The sequence below is a fragment of the Crocuta crocuta genome, unplaced genomic scaffold, assembly GCF_008692635.1.
Source record: "Crocuta crocuta isolate KB4526 unplaced genomic scaffold, BGI_CrCroc_1.0 scaffold309, whole genome shotgun sequence".
In the NCBI taxonomy this organism is placed as follows: Eukaryota; Metazoa; Chordata; class Mammalia; order Carnivora; family Hyaenidae; genus Crocuta; species Crocuta crocuta.
Genome location: NW_027531581.1, coordinates 808972 through 835799, shown reverse-complemented (window position 1 = coordinate 835799; position 26828 = coordinate 808972). Strand labels below are relative to the sequence as shown.

At 34.4% G+C, this 26828-nt stretch overlaps 1 long non-coding RNA gene across 1 annotated transcript in view; it reads right to left on the bottom strand.

The window, feature by feature from the left end:
• Nucleotides 1-26828, bottom strand: part of LOC144238856 (uncharacterized) — a 119757-nt gene that overhangs the window by 6884 nt on the left and 86045 nt on the right. Inside the window, exon 2 of the long non-coding RNA XR_013337230.1 lies at nucleotides 22183-22247. This is a non-coding gene — a long non-coding RNA (uncharacterized LOC144238856). The remainder of the gene's footprint in view (nucleotides 1-22182; nucleotides 22248-26828) is intronic.

Sequence of the window (26828 nt, the reverse complement as noted above, 5' to 3'; positions counted from 1 at the left end):
TTATTATTATTATTATTATTATTATTATTATCTTTTCAAAGAAACAGCTCCTGATTTCACTGATTTTTTTTAAGTCTCTTTCATTTATCTTTGCTGTCATCTTTATTATTTCCCTCCTTCTACTAGCTTTAAGATTTGTTTGTTCCTCTTTTTCTATCTCCTTAAGGTGTAAGGTTAGGTTGTTGGAGTTTTTTTGTTTGTTTGTTTGTTTGTTTTTCTCAAGGAAGGCCCATAATGCCATTATCGTCCCTCTTAGAATTGCTTTCAGGGGCGCCTGGGTGGCTTAGTCGGTTAAGCGTCCGACTTTCGCTTAGGTCATGATCTTGCGGTTGGTGGGTTCGAGCCCTGCGACAGGCTCTGTGCTGATTGCCAGCTCAGAGCCTGAAGCCTATTTCAGAGTCTGTATATCCCGCTCTCTCTCTGACCCTCCCCTGCTCACGCTGTCTCTCTCTCTCTCTCTCCTAGAAATAAATAAAAATATTTAAAATAAAAAAAAAGAATTGCTTTCACTGCCTCCCAAATATTTTGAACTCTTCTCTTTTCATTTTGTCATTTGTAAATATTTTTTGTTTTCCTCTTTGATATTTTGGTTGACCCATTCATTGTTCAGTAGCATGTTGTTTAGCCTCAATGTATTTTGTTTTTTTCTAGATTTTTTTCTTGTAATTTCTTGTTTTATACTGTATTGGTGGGGAGAGATGCTTGACATGGTGTCAGTCTTAAATTTATTGAGACTTGTTTGGTGGCCTAACGTGTGATCTAGCCTGGAGCATTTGAAAAGAATATGTATTCTGCCGTTTGGGAATGGACTTTTCTGTATATATCTGTTAGATCCATCTGATATCATGTGTCATTCAAAGCGACTGTCTGGATAATCTATCCATTGTTATAAGAGAGGAGTTAAAGTCCCTATAATTGTGTTACCGTTATTTTTTCCTTTATAGTTGTTAATATTTTCTTTTTGTACTTAAGTGCTTCAGTGTTGGGTTCATAGATATTTACAGTTGATACACCCTCTTATTGGATTGATCACTTTATCAGTATGTAGTGCTCTTCTTTCCTCTCACTCCAGTCTTCGTTTTAAAGTGTATTTTACCTAAGTGTTGCTGCGGAGGCTTTTTTTTTTTTAATTGGTTCCATTTTCACACAATATGTCCACCCCTTCACTTCCAATCTGTATGTGTCTTTAGGTCTGAAGTGAGTCTCTTTTAGGCAGCAAATAGATGGGTCTTCATTCATTATGCAGTGCCCCGGGTCACCAGCACCAGGTATCCAGGGTGTCTCCTGTGTGAGCTGTCTGTGCCATCTTGTGATTGAGTCATGTTTATCCCCAGCCCAGTTGGCTACTCTGACCCAGTTTGCCTGTTGCGCGTGCACTGGTCTGGGTTTGGTTCCTGTGTTGTTGAGAGTCCTGAGACCACTGCTGGCTCTGTGTGGGAGAGGCCAGGGGTTAGGCTAGGTGTCTACAATCAGTCTCTCTGTCACAGCTGTAGGCAACAGAATGGTAAATCTTGCTCTTTCTATAGCCAGCCACACAGCCTGGCAGCAGGAACTGCGGGGACACAGGTGTGGGGTGTGTGGGCTTATTAAATCCCCCTCCACAGGCAGGGGTCACTTTAAAGTGGTACAGGTTCCTACAGGGACTGTTTGCAGGGTGTGGTAGGGGAGGAGCCATGATGGAGGGAGCCTCTTGAGGCTGGCAGGTTGGATGAGGTGAGGCTGAGGGGCAATATGAGGGAGGGGCAGGTAGCACTAGCAAGATAGATGGAATGTTAGCACTGGTTCCTACTATCTATATTGAGGGAGAGGAAGAGAAATGGAATCTGCCAGCACTTTTGTTCCTGTAGAAATCTGGAGATCCCTTTCCCTGCAGCTCATGTTCTGAAATCAGTAAATTATTCTCTTTCACATATACCCCACATACTTTTCAAAAACAAACAATAATTTGCTACTGATGGTCATTTAGGTCCAAATAATTTGCTACTGATCATCATTTAGGTCCAAACTTTGACTATTATGAAAAATTCTGTGACCACATGTCCGTGTTTTCCTATGTTTTGTTTGAATATCCAAGATAAATTTCTAGAAGTTATATTATTTAATCTAAAGTAATGTGCATTTTATATTTTGATTGATGTCACATTTTTTTCCAAGAACAATATACCAAATACTGAATGTATAATATGCAACATATATGACGTGTTGCATTTATTATTTCTCTTACAAAGCATCTGTAATTATTTAGCTTTGATATATACAAGGAAGAGGAGAATCATCTTTTATCCCTGAACAAATAGTTATGATACCAATATTTGTTGAAAATTTCAAATTTTTGCCATATTTAAAATTCAAATACACTTATCTATAAAAATCTAACATGAATTTGGTTGTATACTCTTTTTTGGTGATTCCATTCTATTTGGGTTCCTATTCTTTTTCTGGTGTCAAATATTTAGTTACTTTTTTTAAGATGTAAGATTAGAAAATTCTTACAATTAAAATATTTCCTGGCCTCCTCTCAATTTTTCCTTTTCACCCTCTCAATTATTGTTAATTACATTTTGTTCTTCTACTGTTAACATAGCCTACTTTATTTTTAATGTTTATCATTTTAAATAAGACATTAAAATTTCCCTGCAATTATCAGTTAGACTATGTAATTTGTCACATCATTAGGAAAAATACAGAAATTGACATACTATCATTTGCTGTCACCTCTTTCTCTACACTTTTTAAGCATAATTTTTCCTTTGTCTCTATAACATCTTTGTGTTAAACTGTATGAAATTGGTATTTTTGTAGATGAAACATTTCTTATATCACCAATCCTGTATGAGTCGATCTACTCTTATTCATAAATCACAAAACTCTTTAGTTCTATATTTAGATATATTCCATATTAAAAATGCAACCTTTTTACTGCAGACTTTCAGTTATTTATTGTTGACTTCACTGCAAAAGGCTTGTGACGGTGATATTTCCTGAGCACATGTAGCACTTACAATTATTGTGTTTTCATCACACTGTCCTAAGAATTGTGACAGTTATAATATTCTTAGAGTTTTGCACAATTTTGCATGTGTCTAAGTGTATATTTATTGTGATATAATTTAAATACATAAAATCTATCACTTTAAAGTGAAAAATTGAGTGGTTTTTAGTATACGGCCAAGGTTGTACAACCATCACAAGTAATTCTAGAATACTTTTCATAGTCTAAAAAGAAACTCCATACCAATTATCAGCCAGTTTTTCTCCCTACTTCCCCTTTGCAACCAGGGTGAAAGTATACTTTCTGACTATATGGATTTGCTTAATCTAAATATCCTATATAAATGGAATTATAAAATGTGTGGCTTTTGGCTTCTTTCACAGCATATTGATTCCAAGGTTCATTTATGGTGTAGTATGTATCAATTGTTTATTCTTTTCTATGGGTGAATAATATTCATATATATTTGTAAAATGAATGAATGTTATNATCTATGATATAAAATATATATTTATATAAAAATTCATATATATTCATATTTATATATTTTTTTTCATCCATTGATGGAACCTTAGGTTTCTTCCATCTTATGGCTTTTGTGAATAATGTTATAACATTTATGCATGGATTTCTGTTTGAATACCTATTTTCAATTCTTTTAATTGTTATATAATGTCTATATACCAAGGAGTAGAGCATCGGGTTATGTAGCAATTTCAACTTTGTATGGAACTCCCAAACCATTTTGTTTTGACTGAAATCATATTTCCACCAGCAATGTACCAGAGTTCCAATTACTCTACGTTTTTGGCAGTGCTTCTTGTTTTATATTTGTTTTTAATTATTACACCATTTTATTTTTTTGGTGTGAAGAGATAACACATTGTACATTATTTTGATTTTTATTTCCTAATGACAGTGATGCTGAGTCCCTTTTCATCGGCTTATTGGCCATTTGTATATATTCTTTGGAAAAATACTTAAATTATTTTCCCATGTTTAATTGGTTTATCTTGTTTCGTTGAGCTCTAAGAGTTCTCTATAGATTTTGGATACTAGACTTTTATCATATTTTCTTCCAGGGGCTTGATACACAAAGGGTTTTATGTTTGATGAGTTCCAGTTTATCAGTTTATCTTTTTTTTTTTTTTTTTGGTGTTTTTTTNCCTGTTCTCCAATACAGTGTTGCAAAGATTTGCACCTATGTTTTCAAGAGTTTTATAGTTTTGTCTTATTGATTGAAAATAATTTAGATATTTGATCAATTTTGAGTTAACTTTTATATGTGGTATCAGGTAGGGGTTCAAATTCATTCTTTTCTACATGAATATCCAGTTGTTCCAGTAACTAGATAAAAATGATGACTTATTAAAAAGATGATTCTTTTCTCCACTAAATTTTCTTAGCACCCTTGTTGAAAATCAATTGACCATAAAAGTGAGGTTTTATGTCTGGATTCCAAATTCCACTGCATCGATTTGTCTATCCTTATGTTAGTAACACACTTTATACCTGTGGCTGTGTAAGTAGGTTTTGAAGTTGGGAAGTATGAGTCCTATAGCTTTCTACTTTTTCTAGATTTGGGGGGCTATTCTCAGTCCTGTATATTACTGTAAAAAAAGTAGTTGGAGTTTTTATAGGGATTATATTGAATATGTATGGGAAGTATTACACTCTTAACAATATTAAGACTCCCTATCCATAAACATGGGGTGGCTTTCCATTTATTTAGGTCTTAATTTCCTGTGGTTTTAAGTGTACAATTTTTTTTAACTCCCTGTTTAACTTATTCCTAATTATCTTATTATTTTTCATGCTATTATAAATTAAAATGTTCTTAGCTTTATGACTGAATTATAAATTGCTAGTATATAGAAATATAATTGAGTTTTATGCATTAATTTTTTGTCTTGCAACCTCTCTGAACTTACCATTTTTATTATCTTTTGTGGATTCTTCAAGGATTCCTATATATAAAATCATGTCATCTGCAACTAGGCAAGCAAAAGAAATAAAAATACTCAGATTGGATTGTAAAATAGTAAAACTATCTCTTATCTCCCTGTCTAGGTCTTCCAATACCATGTTGAATAAAATGGACAAAAGCAGACTTTTTGTTTTGTTTTGTTTCGTTTTCCTGATCTTCAATAATAGCTTTCTGGGGTGCCTGCGTGGCTCAGTAGGTTAAGCATCCAACTTTGAGTCAGGTCATGATCTCACGGCTTGTGGGTTCAAGCCCCACGTCGGGCTCTGTGCTAACAGCACAGAGCCTGGAGCCTGTTTCGGATTCTGTATCTCCCTCTCTCTGACTCTCCCCTGCTCATACTGTTTCTCTCTCTCAGAAATAAATAAAAAACATTTGATAAAGGATAGCTACAGAAAACCCAAAACTAATACCATTCTTAATGCTGAGAAACTGAAAGCTATTATTTTTTGCTTAAAAAATTTTTAATGTTTTTTATTTACATGATTTCCATCCTTTAAATTTTTCGAGGCTTGTTCTATAAACAAACATATGGACTCTCCTATAAAATGTTCTTTGAGCACTTGAGACAAATGTGTTCTTTTGTTGGGTAGAGTATCTATTAGTTTTAGTTGACTAATTATGTTCAAGCCTTCTATTTCTTTGATATCTTCTGCCTACTTGTTTTATACATTATTGAAAGATGGGTATTGAAATTTCCAAATATTATTGAAATATCTCTTTCTGCCTTTAGTTCTTTTAATTGGTCTACTTGGTGTTGTTGCACTTGATGGTTTTCCACAGGTCTCTGAGGCCCCATTTACTTTTTTTCACTCTGCCTTGCCTATTCCTCAGACTGGACAGTCTGAATTTATCTTTTGTCAGGTTTTCGGGTTCTTCCTTCTGCTTGCACAAATCTGCAGTTGATCTTTTCTACTTATTTTTTTCCAATTACTCTAGTAAAAATAGAAATACTACAGGATTTCTATTTGATCCTTTTAAAAATAATTTCTATCTGCTTATTGACATTCTGTATTTGTTGGCAGAACATTCTCATGTGCTCCTCTAGTTATTTAGAAATGATCACCTTTAGCTCTTTGAAAACATTTAAAACAGCTAATAGTAAGTCTAATATCTAGGCTTCCTTGGAGGTTCCTATTGATATTTTTTTCTTTTGTGTGGGTAAGACTTGCTTGGTTATTCACGTATATCATAATGTTTTGATGAAAAGCATATGTTTCAAGTAATGAAAGTTTCAACTCTGGAAATCAGATGCTCCTCCTACCCAGAGTATGTTATTGTTGCTGCTTGCTTTTGTCACTTAATGACATTTCTGAACAAATTTTAAAGTCTTTTTCTTTATAATTTGTGGTCATTAAGTTTATTTTAGTTTGCTTAGTGATAAGATAACTAATTAGGAATTTTTTTTTAAAAACCTCAGAACAAATAAGTCTCCCAGTCTTTGCTGAGGGGCTATGTGTGACCGTTAGGAGATGTCTTCAACACACAACCAGGAATTTTGAACCTGGACTCACCCTTCATTTTCTGCCTTGCAGAGACTCAGGACATATCAGAGGTCTGTGTATCATTAAGACGTTCTCAGGTTTTTCTTTCTGAACATGCACACAACTCTATAAATGCACGATGCTTCCCAGGAATATGTCAAGGTTTTTTGTTTTGTTTTGTTTTTTAAGCTGCTATACACATCTCATTCTTCACCTTTCCCTTTTAAGATTTTGGTTAATGTTTTGTGTGCCCAACTCTTCTGAATCACTCTAGGAAGTCAGGGTGTTAAAACATTTGACAAATATCTCTTGGGGAGAAGCTTTTAACACTCCTCAAGTTCAAGTGAGGTGAAATAAAAATAAGCTATTTGAGTAGAGTCTTCCAGAGAAGCACTACTCAGATCAAGTAATTACTATTCTTTGGAAATAAAGTTTGGAAAGAGCTACAGTGTTATTTTGCTTCCTCTGATACCAGGAATATGGTTTATTATCTTTTCAAGGCTACTCTTGAGACGTCAAGTGGTGGATGAAACTAGAGGAAATGAAAGACCACAAAGCATGTTGTTGGTGCTGAGATTCAGCCATTCCATTTTTCTTGATAAAATGCCACCACATTGCTGAGGTCTCTGGTTAATTTTCAGAATTCTGAAAAATTTGATTCTGACAATTTGTGCCTGCTTTTGTGGATTATCTTTACTCCATCATGTTGGTGGCTATCATTCCACCTTCATTTTCATTGGAAATTTAGATACTTCTCTACTGTGAACTTTCATGGTTCTGTGACAAAATCTGAAGGAAGTCTTCCTTTTATGTTTGTTAGGGGATTTTTTGTAAGAATGCCTAAAAAGATATATATGTATATATATATATACATATATATATACGTATAGATATATATGTGTGTGTGTATATATATATATATATATATACACACCAAATATCCCAACTGTTTTTGTTGGCACCATTTATTCTGTAACAATTGTACTGGAACATTTTTGTCCCTTTGATTTAAATTTTAATTTTCTGTTTTCTTAGGACACTTATTCTTTTATTGTTCTTTAACTGGTCATATCTTATATTCCAGAAATAGTAATTTTCTTATATTAAATTGCTATTATTGTTTTGATAATTCTTATCTCCTCTATTTGTCTTTGCCATACATTTTCTGTGTCATCAGTTTTCTACCTGAATCATTTCTGTTTATTAGTTANTATATTTTATTATAATTTTCTTTAAAAATTAATGTTATTTTTAGATTCTTCCTTTGTAAAACAAACTTGAATGAAAATACCTGTTTCTTAGGTTTGACTTCCAAAAACAATTTATCTGGCATTTGCATTTAGTTTCCTTTTTATCCTCAGGTAGCATTTTTGCATAGCTGCCTTCACATATCTTTTACATATACAGTTAAGATTAGAAATTTTATCAAAATAGTTTTTCTGGTAAAACATTCATTGATTTATTTAACATTTGTTAGTTCTTATTGGGTTCCAGCGATTATGAGAATACTTAATGAAAAATGATTCCAAATATCCCTACCCTAATTGAGCTTGCATTTTATCAAGGAAGGACAGACATAATATATAATTCTAGACCCTTAAGTGCAGACCAAGTAAAATACTTTAGGAGGACAATAGAGGACAGGTATTAAGGATAGAATTTTAGAACACAGTTCTGAGTCTGTTGCAGTCATTGAGAAATCTCGATGGCATGAAGCAGGCTGATGTCACTGAGGTAGTATGACTGTGCATCCATAGAATCCAAGACAATTACCCTTAACTTGAAATTGTGATTTATGAGGCTAAGCACTGTAGATTTTATCCAGCTCTTCCAGTGCTGGAGATTTTGGGTAAAAGTGTGTTTGATAGTGCTAATACTTACATACCCAAAAACTTTTAATCTACATATTTTCCTGTTTGCCTGAGCTCATCTTTTACTATAAAAGCTGTTGATTTCAGACATTAGCTTTCCCACTCTACATCACAGTGTGCAAATACATACTTTAGTCTACCTTAATTACTATCACAAAAAGAAAAAAAAAAGTCTGCTGAAGGGATAGTTTATGGAAAAAGACATATTCTCTAAATTTAAAAAATGATGGANAGACTCTTGAATGCTGACAAAAACTGAGGACTGATGGATGTGGGGGGGCGGGGGGGATGGGCATGGAGGAGGACACTTGTGGGGATGAGCACTGAGTGTTATGTGGAAACTAATTTGACAATAAACTATTTGTAAAAAAAAAATGATGGAAATAAATTCATCTCTTCTTCAGCTAGATGTGAAATGCTCATGATTTGAAATAGTAGAAAAATAAGCCTAGAACTTAAGCTAACATTTAAGGAGACTAATATCTGAGTTAGAAATAGCAGTTCTGATGATCTGAATCTGTCTGGAACTGTATTTCAGGACCTCCATTATATTCCTGCGAGTTCTTAGGAAATGCATTCTCACTGATACAAAATCACAAGCAAAATTTATTTGTTACTTGAAACATCAGTTTTTATTATAATTTACTCCTAATCATGGGTAGATGGTTTTGTTAACATTAGGTCAGAAATAATCAACTCTCCTTCTTTCTAGCCATTACTTTCACTATGACAGTATCAGAGTCCAACCCATATGTAATCAGAATCTTAACAGTAGAATAAACTGAAAATAGTATGGAAGAAAATAATGCAGAGGAGTTTCCAAAGTTACAGAGTAAACCACAAATCCAAGAGACAGCAAAACTATGCACATTATATTTAAATTGTTAATAAATAATGACAACATATGAAAAAAGAAAATATTACTAGCAACCAGAACGACAACATATTATTATTTACAGAAGGACAAGGAGTAAGAATTAGAGCAATCTGTTCATCAGAAACCTTGCAAACAAGACAGAAGAGTGGTGTCTTTAATGTGCTGAAAGAAAAAAATGGTCAATGCAGCATTCTATATCCAGTGAAAACATTCTTCAGAGTTGAAGGAAATAAGTATTTACAAAGAAACCAAAACTAAGGGAATCCATTGCTGTTAGACCTACTATGAAAGAAATGTTTGAGAAGGGTCTTTAGGAAAAAGGGACGTGATCATTCAGAAAACAGACAGAAAGATTTAAAGAATGTTGAAAATGGAAAAAAATAAAGGTAAATACAGTATTTTTAAAATTATGTACCGTTTTTGAAAACATAACTGATAAAACATACTGATTACATATAAGGAATCACAGCATAAAATTCCAGTCAACAATGGCACAGGGGAGGGAAGAGGTAATAGATTTTACACAATTAAAAATTTCTACACTGCATACAAGATGGTATAATATATGTTACAGTTGTTGCAGGTTATTTTATTTATTTTTTTGCATTTTTTTGTAAGCTTTTTGTTTGTCTTTATTTTTTAAATTTATATCCAAGTTAGTTAGCATATAGTACAACAATGACTTCAAGAGTAGATTCCTTAATGTTCCTTGCCCATTTAGCCCATCCGCCCTCCCACAATCCCACCAGCAACCCTCTGTTTGTTCTCTATATTTAAGAGTCTCATGTTTCGCCACTTCCCTGTTTTTATAATAGTTTTGCTTCCCCTCCTTTATGTTCCTCTGCTCTGTATCTTAGAGTACTCATATGAGTGAAGTCATATATTTGTCTTTCTCTGACTGACTAAATTCGCTTAGCATAATATCCACTAGTTCCAGCCACATGTTGCCAATGTCAAGATTTCATTCTTTTGATTGCCGAGTAATACTCCATTATGTGATATGTGTGTATGATATATATATATATCATATATATATATATCACATATATGTATATATATATCTATGATATATATATATATATTTGAATCCATCGATGGACATTTGGGCTCTTTCCATACTTTGGCTATTGTGGATAGTGCTGCTATAAATATTGGGGTGCATGTGCCCTTTGAAACAGCACACCTGTATCCCTTGGATACATACCTAGTAGTGCACTTGCTGGGTTGTAGGGTAGTTCCATTTTTAATTTTTTGAGGAACCTCCATACTATTTTCCAGAGTGGCTGCACCAGTTTGTATTCCCACCAGCAGCGCAAAACAGATCCTTTTTCTCCGCATCCTCGCCAGTATCGTTGTTGCCCGAGTTGTTAATGTTAGTCATTCTGAAAGGTGTGAGGTGGTATCTCACTGTGGTTTTGGTTAATATTTCCCTGATGATGACTGATGTTGAGCATCTTTGCAAGTGTCAGTTGGCCATCTTGATGTCTTTTTTGGAAATGTGTTATTCACATCTTTTGCCCATTTCACTGTATTATTTGTTTTTTGGGTGTTGAGTTTGACAAGTTCTTTATAGATTTTGGATACTAACTATTTATGTATATACTGTTTGCAAATATCTTTTCGAATTCTGTCAGTTGCCTTTTAGCTTTGCCAAATGTTTCCTTCGATGTGCAGAAGTTCTTATTTTGATGTGGTCCCAATAGTTCATTTTTGCTTTTGTTTCCCTTGCCTCCAGAGACATATTGAGTTAAAAGTGGCTGCAACCAAAGTCAAGGAGGTTTTTGCCTGCTTTCTCCTCTAGGATTTTTATGGCTTCCTGTCTTACGTTTAGGTCTTTTATCCATTTTGAGTTTATTTTTGTGTATGGTGTAAGAAAGTGGTCCAGGTTCATTTTTCTACATGTCACTGTCCAGTTTTCCCAGCACCACTTACTGAAGAGACTGTCTTTATTCCATTGAATATTCTCTCCTGCTTTGTCAAACATTAGTTGGCCATATGTTTGTGGGTCCATTTCTGGGTTCTCTATTCCGTTCCATTGATCTGAATGTCTGTTCTTGTGCCAGTACCATACTGTCTTGATGATTACAGCTTTGTAAAACATCTTGAAGTCCAAGTTGTGATGCCTCCACCTTTGGTTTTCAAGATTGCTTTCCCTATTTGGGGACTTTTCTGGTTCCATACAAATTTTAGGATTATTTGTTGCAGCTCTGTGAAGAATACTGGTGTTATTTTGATAGGGATTGCATTGACTATGTAGAGTGCTTTGGGTAGTATTGACATTTTAACAATTTTTGTTCTTTCTGTCCAGAAGCATGAAATATTTTTTCTATTTTTTCATGTCTCCAATTTCTTTCATAAGCTTTCTGTAGTTTTCAATGTATCGATTTTTTACCTCTATGGTTAGATTTATTGTATTTGGTTAGATTTAGTTATTTTATGGGCTCTGGTGTAATTGTAAATAGGGTAAATTCTTTGACTCTTTCTGTTGCTTCATTTTTGGTGTATAGGAACATATCCGATTTCTGTGCATTGATTTTTATATCCTGCGACTTTGCTGAATTCATGGATCAGTTCTAGAAGTTTTTTGGTGGACTCTTTTGGTTTTTCCATATAGAATATCAGGTCATCTGCAAAGAGTGAAAGTTTGAACTCCTCCTGGTCATCTGGATTCCTTTTATTTCTTTATGTTGTCTGATTTTTGAGGCTAAGACTTCCAATACTATGTTCAATAAGTGGTGAGAGTGGACATCCCTGTTTTGTTCCTGACCTTAGGGAGAATTCTCTCAGGTTTTCCCCATTGAGGATGAAATAAGTGGTGGGTCTTTCTTATATGGCTTTTATGGTCTCAAGGTATGATCCTTCTACCCCTATTTTCTAGAGGGTTTTTATCAAGCAAGGATATTGTATTTTATGAAATGTTTTCTTTGCATCTATTGAGAGGATCATGTGGTTATTGCCCTTTCTTTTATTGATGTGTTGAATCACATTGACTTTTTTGCAGATACCGAACAAGCCCTGTAACCCAGGTATAAATCCCACTTGGTTGTGGTGAATAATTTTTTTAATGTTTGTTGGATCCGATTGGCTTATATCTTGTTGAGGATTTTTGCATTCATGTTCATTCCAGAAACTGGTCTATAGTTCTCCTTTTTGGTGGGTTCTTCATCTGGTTTTGGAATAAGGGTAATACTGGCTTCATAGAAAGAGTTTGGAAGTTTTCCTTCCATTTCTATTTTTTGGAACAACTTCAAGAGAATAGGTGTTAATTCTTCCTTAAAAGTTTGGTAGAATTCCCGGGGAAAGCTATCTCTCCCTGGACTCTTGTTTTTTGAAAGATTTTTGATTACTGATTAGATTTCTTTACTGGTTCTGGGTCTTCAGATTTTCTATTTCTTCCTGTTTCAGTTTTGGTAGTTTATATGTTTCAAGGAATTTGTCCATTTGTTCCAGATTGCCCATTTTATTGGCATATATTGCTTATAATATTCTCGTATTGTTGTTTGTATTTCTGCTGTGTTGGTTGTGATTTCTCTCATTTTTTATTTATTTGGGTCTTTTCCTTTTTCTTTTTGATCAAACTGGCTAGAGGTTTATCAATTTTGTTAATTCTTTCAAAGAACCAGTTTCTGGTTTCATCGATCTGTTCGTGTGTGTGTGTGTGTGTGTGTGTGTGTGTGTGTGTGTGTGTTTACAGCATTTATTTCTGCTCTAATCCTTATTATTCCTTGTCTTCTGCTGGTTTTGGGTTTTATTTGCTTTTCTTTTCCCAGTTCTTTAAAGTGTAAGGTTAGATTGTGTATCTGAGACCTTTCTTCCTTCTTAAGGAAGGCCTGGATTATACTTCCCTCTTATGACTGCCTTTGCTGCATCCCCAGGGTTTTGGGCTGTGGTGTTACCAATTTCATTGGCTTCCATGTACTTTTTAATTTCCTCTTTAACTTCTTGATTAGCTCACTCATTTTTTAGTAGGATGGTCTTTAGTCTCAAAGTATTTGTTACTTTTCCAAATTTTTGTCTTGTGGTTGATTTTAAGTTTTATAGCATTGTATTCTGAAAATATGCACAGTATGATCTCGATCTTTTTGTACTTGTTGAGGGATGATTTGTATCCCAATATCTGATTGATTCTGGAGAACATTCCATGTGCACTGGAGAAGAATGTGTATTCTGCTGCTTTAAGATGAAATATTCTGAATATATCCGTTAAGTCCATCTGGTCCAGTGTGTCATTCAAAGCCCTTGTTTCCTTGTTGATTTCCTCTTTAGATGATCTGTCCATTGTCATAAGTGGGGTGTTGAAGTCCCCTACTATTATGGTATTATTATCAATGAGTTTCTTTACGTTTGTGATTAATTGATTTATATATTTTGGTGCTTTCACATTTGAAGCACAAATGTTTACAATTGTAATGTCTTCTTGGTGGATAGATTCCCTAATTATGATATAATGCCCTTCTTCATCTCTTGTTACAATCTTTATTTTAAAGTCTGGATTGTCTGATATAAGTATGGCTACTCTGGCTTTTTTTTTTTTTTTACCATTAGCATGATAGATCGTTCTCCATCCCCTTACTTTCAATCTGAAGGTGTCTTTAGGTCTAAAGTCAGTCCCTTGTGAACAGCATATAGATAGATCTTGTATTGTTATCCATTCTGTTACCTTATGTCTTTTGATTGGAACATTTAGTCCATTGAAATTTAGAATGAGTACTGAAAGATATGAATTTATTATCATTATGTTGCCTGTGGAGTTGGAGTTTCTGGTGGTGGTCTCTGGTCCTTTCTAGTCTTTGTTGGTTTTGGTCCTTTTTTTCCTTTGTCTTTTCTTCCCTCAGAGAGTCCTCAAAATTTCTTGCAGGGCTGGTTTGGTGGTCATGAACTCCTTTAATTTTTGTTTGGGAAACTTTTAATCTCTCATTCTATTTTGAATGATAGACTTGCTGGATAAAGAATTCTTGGCTGCATATTTTTCTCATTCAGCACATTGAATATATCCTGCCATTCCTTTCTGGCCTGCCAAGTTTCTATGAATAGGTCTTCTGCAAACCTGATTTGTCTTCCTTGTAAGTTACGGACCATTTTTCCCTTTCTGCTTTCATGATTCTTTCCTTGCCTGAGTATTTTGTGAATTTGACTACGTTATGTTGTGATGATGGTCCACTTTTGTTGAATGTAATGGGAGTCCTCTATTCTTCCTGGATTTTGATGTCTGTGTCTTTTCCCAGGTTAGGAAAGTTTTCCAGTATGATTTGCTCACATAACCCTTTTACTCCTTTTTCTCTCTCTTCATCTTCTGGGAACCCTATGATTATGCTGTTGTTCCTTTTTAATGAGTCACTGATTTCTCTAATTCTTAAGTGTGCTCTTCTGCCTCAGTTTCCCTATTTTTTCTGCTTCATTATTCTAAGTTTGTCTTCTATGTAGATGATTCACTGCTCTTGTTCATACAGCCTTGCTGCTGTGGCATCCATTTGAGATTGCAGCTCAGTTACAGCATATTTTATTTCATACTGACTGCCTTTCACTTCTTTTATCTCTGCAGAAAGGAATTTTAATCTATTTTCAGCCCCAGCTAGTATTCTTATTTTTGTGATTGTAAATTCTGGTTCAGACATCTTGCTTGCATCTGTGTTAAGTCCCTGGTTGTGGTTTCTTCCTGCTATTTCTTTTGGGGTCATCATGTTGAAGGAATATAAGGAATTAATAAGATAAAAAAATTAAAATTAAGAAATTAAAAGCAGTACACAAAAAATCAAATAAATGATGCTAGATCCTAGGCATGTTTTGGTCTGGTTGTTGAAAGGAGCTTGATAGATTAGGCAGAAAGGGAAAGATAAGAAAAAAAGAAAAAGGAAAAGAAAAAAAAGGAAAAGGTTTGAAAATCTGAAGAAATGAATACAATGAAATAGAATAAAATGAAATGATGGAAGTAAAATAGAATTTGAAAACTTACCAAAAAGTAAATAATATAGAAGAAAAAAATTAAATAAAAACATTTTAATAAAAATTAAAAATTTTTTCTGTATTAAAGAAAAAGAAGAAAAGAAAAAGATGAATAGATGGACCATTGAACAGACTGAATATGATTCAAATTAATTACATCTGTTTCCTTTAGAAGTCAAACTATGAAGCCCTTTACTGTCCATAAACTAAGGCAGAGAGATTTGTAGTGCTCCTGAAGCATGAGGTCAGTCCAGTTGGGTGGGGCTTAGTGTACCAACTTTGTTCCCCACTAGATGGCACTGTTTAGCTCACTGGGGTGGGTTGTTGTGGCGCTTTAGGCATGTATGCTCATGGGCGGGAGGGGTGAAAATGGCAACACCCAGCTATCTAGTCTCTAGTATCTGAACTCTGTTCTGCATCAGCTTTCGCACTTGTCCTTCGTGTCCAGCTTCCATCCACTCCCTGCTTTTACACTGTCTGTGAACAAGCCGTCAGGTTGCCAGGCAGCACCTCCCTCCTGAGGAGTTTTATCACAGATGTGGCTATGTTTCCCAACCCCTCACTTCTGAAGGAATATGTCTTTGAACCACTCACACCTTCTGGGGGAGAGTTTCACTGAGCAATAGCCATGTGCCAGCCCATCCCCAGAAACATTTGGGAGACTGCACTGCTGCCAATGTCCAGAGACTGAGGCTGGGTGCCAGCCCACCCCAGAAAAGGTTCACGCAATCATGTAGCAGCAGTGTTTTAGGGATTATGGTGAATCATAACACACATCTGGCACAAGGCTTCACCTTTTCGTCTTTGTTCCAGCACCAGTGAATGTGGTTGTTCTCTGGGGTCCACTGAGATCTTTGCCTTTGGGGAGGCCACACAGCCTCTCCCAAATTTCCTAGCAACAACGGAGCTGCTTTTCCCCATGTGGCCTGAGGACCCCCAAGGACCTTGCTACCTGCTCCTGGGGATTTGCCTTTACCACCAGAGTACCGCCAGGTATTGAGCTACAGAGTTTCAGACTCTGGGCTCCCCTTGTTTATAGAGTCTTAATGGAATTTAAACCCTTTTCTTTCTCTTTTCTTTCTTTTTAGTTCAGTCCCTATGGCAGTTTCCACTATTACACTTTCTCTCCAGCTGTCTTTTTGGGAAGGGGTGCTTTCCCTGTACTCTCCCACTGTCTCCATCATCTCTTCACAAGCAAAAACAGCTCTCTGTCCTCCGTGGCTTCTCTCTCCTCCAGTTTACCTCTCCGCGCTGTGTACCTGCTGAGTTCTGTGGTTCAGGTTGTGCAGATTGTTGTGTTAATCCTCAAATCCGCTTTCTAGGTGTGAAGGATGGTTTAGTGTTGATCTGGCAGAATTTCATGGACTTGAGATGCAAAAAAGACTTCCATACTGTTCTGCCATCTCGGCCCCTCCCCCTGTTGCAGGTTATTTTAAAATATATGTTGTAAACCACAGAGCAACCAGTAAACAACGTTAAAATAATACAGCCAATAAATTAGATTAAATGGGCTCATTAAAAACTTCTAAATTAAAAACTAGAGAACCAAAAAAAAGAGAAAAAAAAGGTACAAGGAAGGATTCAAATGGAGAAAAGAGACAACAGCTAACAAGATGCTATAATCTAATTGAATTACATCAATAGTTATTTGAATGTCAGTGATCTAAACCCACTAGTCAAAAGAGAATCTCATATATAACAATAATGACCCACCTATAGTTGTTAATAAGAAATTCACTGCAGATATAAGATATTGATAGGTTATGGTAAGAGGATGATGAAAAATACAATCATTAACAAAAAGAAATCTCAAGAAATTAATTTCAGGTAAATTACATTTCAGTATATGAAACTTTTTCAGAGCTAGATAGCAACACAACAATAAAAAGGGTAATTTGTACCCAAAAGACTTATAAATCCTAAATTTGTATGCATGTATCAAAAGGGTATTAAAATAGGAGTGCCTTGGGGTGCCTGGGTGGCTCAGTCAGTAAAGCATCTGACTTTGGCTCAGGTTATGATCTCATGGTTTGTGTGTTTGAGCCCCACGTTGGGCTCTGTGCTGACAACTGGCTCAGAGCCTGGAGCCTATCTTCGGATTCCATGTTTTNATATATAACAATAATGACCCACCTATAGTTGTTAATAAGAAATTCACTGCAGATATAAGATATTGATAGGTTATGGTAAGAGGATGATGAAAAATACAATAATTAACAAAAAGAAATCTCAAGAAATTATATTAATTTCAGGTAAATTACATTTCAGTACATGAAACTTTTTCAGAGCTAGATAGCAACACAACAATAAAAAGGGTAATTTGTACCCAAAAGACTTATAAATCCTAAATTTGTATGCATGTATCAAAAGGGTATTAAAATAGGAGTGCCTTGGGGTGCCTGGGTGGCTCAGTCAGTAAAGCATCTGACTTTGGCTCAGGTTATGATCTCATGGTTTGTGGGTTTGAGCCCCACGTTGGGCTCTGTGCTGACAACTGGCTCAGAGCCTGGAGCCTATCTTCGGATTCCATGTTTTCCTCTCTCTCTGACTCTCCCCTGCTCATACTGTCTCTATCTCTCTCTCAAAAATAAATAAAAAACATTAAAATAAAATAAAATAGGAGTTCTAGGGCAGCTCAGTTAGTTGAGTATCTGACTTTGGCTCAGGTCGTGATCTCACGTTAGTGGATTTGAGCCCTGCATTGTGTTTTGTGCTGACAGCTCATAGCCTGGAGCCGTCTTCGGATTATGTGTCTCCCTCTCTTCCCCTCTGTCTCTGTCTCTCTCTCTCTAATAAATAAACATTTAAAAACAGAGTATCAAAATACATGGGGAAATAATGGATAGACACAAAAGGAGAAATAAATGAATTTGTAATTGATTGGTAACATTACTATGCCTCTCTCAGAAATTGACAGAACAAGTCGCCAGAAAACTAACAAAGAAATAGTTAATCCTCAAACCACTTTCTGTCATTTGGATCTCTTTGATAGTTCTGGAGCACTCCATCTAACAATAGTAGAATACACAGTCTTCTCAAGTGCAAATGGAACACACATCTAGGTAGACTTCACCCAAGAATATAAAACAAACCTTAATAAACTTAAAAGAACAGAAATTACTAACATATGTTTTTGGATTGCAACAAAATTAAACTAGAAGTCAATAATAGAGAGGTAGCCAAAAAAAAAAATCTCCAAATATTTAGAAAATAAAAAACACATCTAATCAATGAGTTGAAGAGAAAATCTCAAGGGCAATTGAAAGTAGCTGCCTTTTCTTTCTAACTATCCTCTTAGCCTTAAAGAAGAGTGATGGAAAGCACCGGTGACATATTGAATGGTAAAGTTATGCATCTCTCTTAGAGGAGTTTTCAATGTCTCTTTATATATTTCCTTCCCACCTACTCAAGATGGGTCTTCCACAGTATCCTTTTGGGTGTTAATAAAAATGAATGTCAGATTTTGGCCACTCACTTTTCTTCCCCTCTAATACTGGGAGAAGCATAGCTATTATAGAGTTTAAGAATAGTAGTAATTTTAAAATTTGCTTTCTTTCTAGACCTGTTAAGATATAATGGTAGGTATTGAATTTCTGCTATTGTCTTTCCTTCCTTGTTTGTATTTGTTTTGATAGGATTTCACTAAGAAGTTTCTCTCATTCCATTTCTCTTTCTACTTAGGAAATTTTTCCAAGTGTTTGCAGTTTTCTTAAATTATGCCATATTTTGTTGACAGTGAAATATTTTACATTCAACAATAAGTTTATAGCATTTTGTAATAACTTAATGGGCCCAATTTCAAGATGTATCAATTTTAAATGTAACTTGGTTGGGAAGGAATTTGGTAGCAAATGAAAAGTCATATTCAGAGTTGTGAGTGATTTCTAAGCATCTAAGTTGTGAGTGATTGACTTAGACTTCTAAGTCTAAGTCAATTCTTAGACTAATCACAGAAAAAAATTAAGAGATTATTCTCTCAGCCTCTTCGTTACAAACAGAAGATAGATTTTTAAAACTACTACATTAGGAGCAAGAACTGATAATAACAATTTCTTAATTTGGCCCATTAGAATTTTCTTTTATTGCATTTCATCTTCTTTTACCATTTTAAATAATACTTTATCTTACAAGGAAGTTTTGAAGATGTAGTTTCTGATATAACTTTAGGAGGACATTGTCCATGTTTGATACATGTGCCACTTAACATCTCTTGTCATGACTCACAGTACCTTTCATCATTATTTTCTCTTAAAATCCCTAATACATTTTATGGCTTTATGTAATTTAAAGGGTAAACATAACTTTAGTTAGTGAAGAGATCCAAAAGATTATTTCTCATTATGTTAATTATTTTCTATACTTCCTCTGAATCTCTGATAGCCTTTTTTCTTTCCTATTTTCCTTTTTTCCTCAGGTAACTCTGAAATTATTAAACATCAAATGTAGTAAGAAACTTTCATTTAGCAGTCCAAATATACTAAATGCTTATTAATCACAAATTAAAATTAATAAGTATTCTGCTTTAGCTTAGAATCTTGAAGTCTAAGTTTATTTAAGGGCCTTTATAGTTTATTATCATAAAATAATTATGTTTATAATTTTATAATATATATAAATTTTACATGTTGTCATATAGTTTATAGTATAAATTTTATATCATATGTAGATATTGTAAACACTAATGGTGGTAACTAATTTAGGATAAAAAGCTAATAATCCCATTAAACATACCAATGGAAAAACAGAAACAAAGGCATTTTCAAAATGTTCAAGAAAGGAATATTCCTGATTTAGTAGAAGCTTTCTTTGGTTGGGTATAGGACATTAGTAAAATTTTGTTTTAAATGTATTCCACTAATGGTCATACTCCAGCTGTCTTAAAGACATCAAAGAAGGGAATATTCTTTGTGGGAGCCTCTTTAGGCTGCTGGTAACTGGCTGGCTGTTACCGATACATTTGTCTTTGTCATTTTGAAATAATTTAAGGTAATGCCTTAAACTTATGAAATAATTTAAAGTATACAATAGTTATGCAAAGATTTTTCAGAACATCACAGCATAGGTGCCACTTGGGCAGTTTATCACTTCGAAAGTTCCCATATACTGCCTCAAAGCAATCCGTTCAAGCAGATGTCACTGAATTTAACAGATGAGAACAAAAAAATGAAGTGAAGATTTCTCAACCAGCAAGTGTCAGGCCTAGAATTCTATCTGCATCTATCTTGTTGACAAAATGAACAGTTTTTTAAAAAATTTTAGAGAGAAGGGAAAAGAGTTTTATTCAAGCCCCAGGTAGGACACCTGCCCAGGATACACAGTCTTCACAAAGAGACAGTGCTACAGAAAGGGAATGTTTAGTGCAGGGTTATCTATGTTTTTTGTTTGTTTGTTTTACATAAAGAGTTCTAAACCATCATGATGAAAAACATTTCAGAAAGTTACAGACTTCATCTTATGTTTTTAGTATATGCAAGCTAGATAACTTTAATCTTATGAGAACCAGGAAGGATTTTTTTTCTCCATTTGTTTTTCTTATCTTTATGTTTAGAATGTTCCTTTTCAGTTATTATTTTATTTTATTTGAAGCAGATGCACAATGTGTGCTTGGGGCAGAAACAGAGCCCATGATTTGAAGTTTTGTGGAGTCATTTTGACTTTGGTGAATGTAAAAGTAATACTGTAGCTCCTTGGGAGCCCACAAACAGGACCCACAAAAGTTAAAAGTTGAGAATTTCCTTTATCAACTCAACTCCACATCATTTACTCCTTTACTATATTAAAGCATAATGCCCATTATACTCTCAAAGGAGTAGAATAATATATTTTTAAAAGACCAATTAAGGATTTAGACACTGGAATTCCAGCACTGGTTTTGCAGCTAACAAACAACCTTTGTGACTTCAGGCAGGTATATGAAACTTCTAATTCCTTCATCGTTAGTAGAAAGGCATTGAAATAGCTAAACCATAAACCTCCACTAAGCTTTAACATTTTATGATTATTTTAGATGCATTCTTCCCATGTTGATAAGCATTGGACATTTGCTAGTTGTTATTTTAAAAAATGAGAACAGAAAATTCTTATTATTGCAAACTGTCAAACACGTATGTCAATGTAAAACACCTGTGTAGAGCCCTGAAATTTAAGCTTCACTAGCTTCACTGTAAATCTGACTTGAGTGACATCACTCCAAATGGCTTTGGTGCATGTTTTGTTGGGGGGTGGGAAAGAGGAAATGACAAGAATATGTATTGGTATTACCCAGAAATTCTCCTAATCTCCTTTCCTGTCCAAAGAGTTGAAGAGCAGAGAGGTGATCCATGTCCAGTAGTGACTAGTAAAAAAGGAGTTTCTTGCTCCCTAAGAAGGTTTGAAAAGTCTCCTCTAGAATCATATTGGAGCGTTAAGACACAAGTTGCTTTGGTTTGAAGCCAGAGAGATGAAGTATCAAGCACTTATCTACTTTCATTTCAAAATCAAGCAGGAAGCAATGCATCTAGTACACTAGAGAAAGCAAGGATTTCCAAAAGCTACTATAAATAAAGTACATTTTCTAAAGACTGTGATATGAGCAATTTGGTGATCAAATAAATACTAATGCAATTAGTGGCATGCCACATGACAAAGGTACTTAACAGCTTGAAAGTTAGGGGATAACATTTACATGTAATTCTAAAAATAAATATAAAATAAATGTGGAGAAGTCAAGATTAGGTCTCAGGTTACCCTGCCTTTGCCTCATAAACTACTATGAATTTGATCTCACAGTAATTCCATCTCACAAAATTCCACTGGATTGAACAGAAACTAGCTATTTTGTTGCAGTCTAAAATATTCTGCAGACTAAAACTCATGATTTGGATTGATTTCACACCTGCCTGGGTTCCCTGTGGGGGGAAAAAATATGCTCAACAGAAAATACAGTATGCATGATAAGAACAATTTCACATATGTTAGTGACCATAATGTAAACTTTAAACATCACTTGTATTTTTAAAATCACAGCAATGCACTGTTTCAAAAAGTCTTACCTAAATCATAATGATTCAGAATGGTAGAAAATCAAGGAATGGGCCAAGCACAATTGTAGACAAATCTATAAACAAAAAGCAAAATAATAATAATATGGGAATTTAAGCAGAATAGTATAGAAATAAAGAAAAACAGTATCTAAAATATAATTATTCATCAAGATATAAAAAGCATGTGCTGTTACATACCTTTTACAATAGACTAAAAATTACAATACCTGTTAGATTTCAAGTAATAAGCATATATTTAACATCAGTTTTTCTCAAAATGAATCAGCCAGGAGAACAGTATTAAGAATGCTGATTTAACCATTTATATACAGAATATATATTAATATTCTACATATTATATTACATATTTTATAACATGAAATATAAAATATATGTATTTTTTATCAGATATGCATTTTATATGCTGACATAGATATATCTCAACATGTTAGTAATAACCCCACAAACACTACCAAATACATAACCCTTTTCCAAAATGTGATCATGTTTTAAGGCACAGAAAGTCAAATTTATAAGAAATGGTAAGAACAATAGTAGTCACCACCATATAAATCATCATCTTTAAAAACAATATAAGTCAATTAAGAATCACTGATTTTAAAAAGCCCCTCCCCATCCTGTACATTTTGGGAACTTAAAAGTAAATACATCAAAAAAGTTCTTCCAGTTAAAATGAAATCAGAATAGGAATTACAAAATAATTGGAGATACAAAAAATGAAAATGAGAGCATGTTACTTCCCCTAAGCCCTCTACTCCCATCTTCACAGTTGAGGAACAGACCCACACATGGGTGTAAACCCAGTTTCCTCATTAGTCATTCAGTCCATCAAAAGTTACTGAAAGAGGACACACTAACTCAGAGCTAGAATAGTCTTTCTCCTACAGGAGCAACTAAAACTTTCCTATAAAACAACTGGGATTAAGCCCAATTCTCCTAGGAACTTCTAGTCCTCAGGATAGGCTTGAGCACTGGGTCAGAACCTTACTTTCCCTTGGACTTCTACCTACTCAATGAAGAGAAAACCAGAAACTCCCTAGGTCATATCCCACATTACTCAAATCCTTGCTAGCACTATCTGCAAAAATCCACTAGAACTAATCTCATTATATCCTTGTTTATCTCAGTTCCCAAAAAACTTCACAAACTGCCAGGTTATCTTTGTTTTTACACCTGAATCCAGTAAAGCTTTGTACATCTCTATTTCTCTTTTTGCAGTCCTATATCAACTTCTTAATTTTTCTTGAAATTCAATGTTATGAATGAGTTGTTTATAAAATCTTTATACTGTCAGCATATTACCTGAATGGTCCTTTCATTCATTTTGTTCACATTGCACACCAACTATCACCTGGATGCACTAATTATTAGTACATGAATTCCCTCATAGTGTCTCTCACTGGCAACTTTTTCTTACTAGTCACTTTATTTTTCTGAGTCCTTCTATCACTGTTTTGGAAATGAACTCGGTATTCTTTTATTTTTTCATTTTTATTTGGTAAAATATTTTTGAGAGAGAGAGCACAACTAGGGGAGAAGGGAAGAGAGAGAGAATCCCAGGTGCAGAGCCCAATGAGGAGATTGAACTCATGAACCGTGATATCATGACCTAAGCCAAAATCAAGAGTTGGACGCTCAAAAAACTGAGTCACCCTGCCACCCCCATATTCTTTTCTTTCCAAAGTAACATTTAGAACATATTCCTACCTGTTTGGTAGCTATTTTCAAATATAATCCCCAATAATGCTCATCTCTTGATATTCACACTTTTGTATAGTCTTCTCCCACAATGTGATAATTGATAAAAGTGTGACTTTCAGAGTAGGTCAGAAAAGACATTGAAGCCTCTGCTTTTTTTCTCTTGAATCACTTGTGAATCTGGCAGTCATGTCCTGAGGACCTATAGACCAGCTCTATAGATAAGTCCACATTTTGAGTAACTGAGATTTTCTTCCACCCACCAGGATCAACTTGCCAATCATTTGAGTGAGCAATTTTAGAAGTAAATCTTGCAGGTCCAGTAGAAAACTCAGATGACCCAGTTAAGGCTGACATAAAAGTTGCAATGTCATAAGAGAGATTCCCAATGTAGAAGCTTGAAGAAATGCTACTCTTAAATGCCTGACCAACTCTAATAAATATTTGCTGTGTTTTTATGGTCCTCAAACTTTATTTAATTGGTTGTACAGCAAAATTTAGTACAATCACTTTTCCTAAAATCTCCAGCTCTGTATCTAAGGTCAACAAGCTGTATAAATCACCACATCTCATTACCATCATCATTTGCTGGACCTGGGATATCACCCTTCATTTTGTAATGATTTTAGCTATTGTCTCACTGTTCCTTTTCCACATACCACTTTGATAATAATTCTTGGAAGTTTCAATATATAGAGGATAATCCTTCCTACACTCTAGCCATTCATGCTTTGAACTTTGCTCCTCCAGTTATTTTCTCCATATCCTTACTTTAGCCATTTACTCCTATGGTTATCCCAAGGAGTTTACAATTGTCGATGACTGTAATTTCTCTATAGTTTCAATTTCATGTATCCTAATCTGTGACCACCAGGTCCTCTCTAACTCAGTGTAGTGTCCAATGCCCACAATTCTGTAACCTTTAAAGTCTATAATCCATGACTCCCCCCTGACTTCTTCTATTCTTTAGTCTTTTAGTGGGCCTAAGCTCTGACTTGTACTAGAGTACCATATGCACACAAAAGTCCTAGTGAAGGTAAATGATGATATCTCAGTGCTTAATCCAAATGGTAATTTTTCGCATTTACACATCTCACATTTCAGACTTTCCATGGCTTTTGATACAACTGATAGTTCCTTCCTTGATGCTCTTTTTTCATTTTGTTTTCAAAACACCAGATTCTCTTTGTTCTCTTCTTGTCTTACTAGTTGTTTTCCTTTAAATCTTTGTATGTTGGTTTCTTCTCTTTTACCTAAACTTACCTAAAGAATCCTTTAGGGTTCTGCTTTTGCTACTCTTTTCTTTCTGTGTTTGTTCTTTGGAGGTAGCATCCATTCTAATGATTTTAATGGCATCTCTAAGTTGACAAATTCCAAATTTATTTCTCCATCATAAACCTCTCTTGAACTCTAAAAAATCCCAAACCTACTCCACATTTCAAGTTAGAAGTGTACAACTTTTCTCATACACATTAAAATAACAAATTCAAAATATTTTCTTCCTCTGAATACAGATCATCTCTTCTGCACTGATAGCTAATCATCTGTCCACTTGGCAAATATTGTAGAATCATAACTGTGTACTCTTTTCCTCTGTCACACCATATCCAGTCCATTAGCACATCCTAAATTCTCTACTTTGAAAATATATATAAATTATGTCCAATCTCATTGCTACCAGTTGTTCACAGACACCATTTTCTCTCAATGTATCTTTAATTCTTCCCTGTGTCCCTTTAATCTGTACTTAACAATGGCCAGATTTATTATCTATTTATGTAAGTCTCAGCTAATTTCTTGGCTCTTTTTTCTTCAGTTTTTGTTTAAATATCACCTTTTCAGTGATGGATGCTCTACCTTTCCTATCTGACATCTCATTGGATCACCACTACTTATCCCAACATGTGTTTTAGATGGTCTGTGACACTCTTCACTTTCTAACATAATCATGCAATTTTCTTATTTATATTCATTTTATTTCTTATTCTTTCCACTGTCCTCATGACTAAAAAATACTTTGAGCTCCATAGGGTCAAGGGCCACTTTCTTTTTTTTTTTTTAATATTGGCATAGCCCAAGTATCTAAAATGGTTACTGTCAAAAATTAGACAATACTTAAATATTTTACATAAGTTAATAAAGCATTGCAAGCTAAACTGAAGGGTGCCGGCAATTATTTAGAATGTAATCTTGCTATGTAAATATATGTAACAGAAGTAGTTGAAAGACTGAAAATAAGTTAAGCATTAAAATAAGTAATCTATAAAATAGGAAAATAAAGAGAAAAATGCAGAAATCATTCTAATAGAATAAAAACTATTTCTCTAAAATATTAATAAAACAGGTAAGTTTTTTAATCAAAATCAATAAAAATCACATTTTCAAATGTAATGTTAGGACTAAAAATCAAAACAAGAGATAAAACATAAATGACAAAATAAGAGAAATACTATGAATAATATTATTCCAAAAGCTTTTTGAAAATTGAGGTGAGACAGATATTATCAAAATATTAACTATTGAAGGACAAGAAAACCTAATTATACCAAGAGACAAAACAGAATTAACACATAATCCTAAACCTATGACAATCAACAACAAAAAAAATGACTCACTCAGATGATTGAAAAGCTGAATTTTCTTTCTTTCTTTTTTTTTAAGTTTATTTATTCTGAGAGAGAGAGAGCCCAAGTGAGGGAGAAGCAGAGAGAGGGAAAGAGAGAATCCTAAGCAGGCTCTGTGTTGCCAGCACATAGCTTTATGAGGGGCTCAGACTCAAAAACTACGAGTTCATGTCCTAAGCCAAAATCAAAAGTTGTATGACAACCAACTGAGCTACCCAGGAGCCCCAAAAAACTGAATTTTTAAATCCTTCTGAAAACCAAGTACCCCTGTAAATCACAATATAAATAGAAATAAAGATACTCAAGTCATTT